This window comes from Aptenodytes forsteri, unplaced genomic scaffold, assembly GCF_000699145.1.
Source record: "Aptenodytes forsteri isolate BGI_AS27 unplaced genomic scaffold, ASM69914v1 Scaffold137, whole genome shotgun sequence".
Taxonomy (NCBI): domain Eukaryota; kingdom Metazoa; phylum Chordata; class Aves; order Sphenisciformes; family Spheniscidae; genus Aptenodytes; species Aptenodytes forsteri.
In genome coordinates, this window is record NW_008796221.1 from 4,045,041 (window position 1) to 4,047,584 (window position 2,544).

At 42.8% G+C, this 2,544-nt stretch overlaps 1 long non-coding RNA gene across 1 annotated transcript; it reads right to left on the minus strand.

The window, feature by feature from the left end:
* Positions 1 to 407: 407 nt before the first annotated feature.
* On the minus strand, positions 408 to 1,948 carry LOC103906966. The gene is made up of 2 exons (XR_658045.1): positions 1,775 to 1,948; positions 408 to 1,190 (listed from the first exon to the last, which is right to left on the minus strand). It is a non-coding gene; the product is annotated as an uncharacterized LOC103906966 (long non-coding RNA).
* Between the last annotated feature and the right edge of the window lie 596 nt (positions 1,949 to 2,544).

A 2,544-nucleotide genomic window follows, 5' to 3' on the forward strand; every position in this document is an offset into this window, starting at 1 on the left:
GAGTGCAAGGCATTTCTGATTATTCTGTGCTGTTACAGGCAAGAAGGTTCAGGAATGAGAACAACAAACCAGATGTCATCACTGTTACTTGAAACTCTCTTTCAAAGGTCACAGATGTTGGGAGGCTGGATCAGTGAGAAGTGCTAGCTGCTTCTAAAGGTTTCTTGCTTCTTTATTCTTTCATTAGGACTGTATATTCAAATACAGCAGTATCTCCTTTCCCAGCTCAGACCATTAAAGCTTTGTAAATATACATGTTCATCACATTTCCTGTTTTGGATTTCATCACCACTTTTAGAAAGGTGCAAAAGTTATTTTTGCAATGCAATTCTATGAAATCCAAGAGTTATTCTTCCAAGGTTTTTTACCCTGTGTTTGAAAAAAAAAGCAGGTATTAGATGTGAACTGCTTGAGTAACATGGCTTGGTTTATTGACTATATGATAGCAGTAAAGTTGGCAAAGCTTTACTTGACAAACTAAAAAATCTCTATTGTCTCATTCTCCACATTGCAGTAAACATCAGATCCCATCTTAGAAGCAGAGTTAAAAATCAGGTCTTCGGGGGACATCTGATGCTTTATTTTGTATCTTACACCAAGCTACAAATTGTCTTCAAATCAGTTCTTGACTTGTATAAACAAGGAAAAACAAGGCATACACAGCTGCATGTGTAAAAAGGCACCTGAGATGGTTTTGTAAGTCCTCCTTGACTGGTCTTAAGAGACTTGTGTACTACAAGCTATTTTTAGCTGTCTCTTACTGTGTAAGGATGAACACTGCAAGCACAGAGAAGTAAGTGTCTTCTCTGCAAGACCCGTGCCTGCTGCGTAGGTGCACCTGCTGGAGCTGTCCTTTTGTCAGGCAGGCGCAAGGGATGCAGAGATATTTTTAGTCTCTGTACATATATTTTTTTCTCTTCTAATCCATGAAGGACAGCATTTGGGGAAAAGGACTATGTCATCCAATGAGTCACAAGAATTGCCTGTAGGACAGTTTATTGTTTCCAGCCAGCATGCAGCTTGCCAGAAGCGCAGACATGTTTTGCTTCCCATCAGTTCTCAGCAGCTCAGCCCTCAGCTCCTAGTGAACACTCCCCCGGTATTTCATCAAAAATGGTCCTCAGACACGCTTTCTCCCACTGTTGTTTCACAAGATCCTCTTCAGTTCTTGTGCCAGGGATTCAACCTTCCTGTTAAAGGTATTGCCAAAGTGATATTTCTGTGTTATTGCACTTCCCCTACGTCTCCCCCAGCTCGGGGCAGGAGTCACCCCACAGTTACAGCAGGTGTTCAGCACGAGCCTCTCTGCTTAGCATTTCCCAGGATGCAGACCACATTTGCTTGTTTATACTTTGGTGCTGTCCTCAAGGCTTTCTCCCCAGGCCAGCTCAGGCTCTGGAGAAGGAGCATGTCACACACAGAGCTGTCCCTAGTAGCTACCCCATCATCCTTCCCTCTGCAGCCAGGTTGGTGCTGGACTGTCAGTGTACATAAGGGCCAGAGGAGGGTTTCACACAGTGGCCCAATGCCCAATAACTGGCTTAAGCAGGGCAGTTAGGCCTCCACCCATTGTACTCCTACAACTGTTGTCCCCATTCCCGCCAGTCCCTGTCTCCTCCAGCCAACAGACATTTTCACTCAGCCCATCAAATCTCTCCAGTTGATGCTAAATTCCTCTTTTTTTTTTTTGTTTCTCTACTTCTCAGACGATGTTATTGTGGGTGTGAAATGATCTTATACCTCCCTTTCTGCCCTCCCCAGTTGGATTTCTTACCATTTGCTCCTCCTGGTGGCCAAGTTGCAATCCAGGGCTTATTAACTCCCTCTCCTCTCCTCTTCTTGCACCTGTCTGCAAAAGTACTTCATCTGATTTAAACCATTCTTGAAGGTACTGATTTTGCCTGCAAAGAAGATGCCAAGTGAGACTTCTGCACAGCTTATGTCAGAATGTGATTTAAATAATGCCTGCCTTTCCTTGGCACCAGGTGATGCTTCATGGGACTGAGCCTTCGAATGCAGAGCTTGGAAGGATGAAATATAGCACTAACCTTTAAGGCTTCTCCAGAAACTCAAAACGTGGCACTGATCAAATGTCAAGAGCAGTGCTCTTAGATACTTTATCTGGGCTATATGAATTGAAAACCCAAGCACTTTGCTACATGTGTTAATCGACAATGTATCACTGAATCAAATCATTATGTAGTGATTATCACTTATGCATTATTCTCCTGATTCTCCATATGCATACTTTTAGGTGTTATCATTTTAAAACAAATGACAGTTATTTGAAAATATGATGAGGGATATGTGTATGCCTGTAGTATATGGCTTTGGACTCAGCCATTTGAGTGTGCATAAACAGAAAAATGGCAAAGCTTGATTTAAAAGTACTTTGAAATGTTTCTCTTCTGAGAAACCCTGAATCACTCAAAGCTATCAAAGGGATCAGGAGCCACATTCAGGACCTGCTTCAAGAACTCCTCAAGACCAGGGTCAAAAGCCAGAATTCCTTTGGCACCGAGCTATACTGAGCTTGGTAAGGTC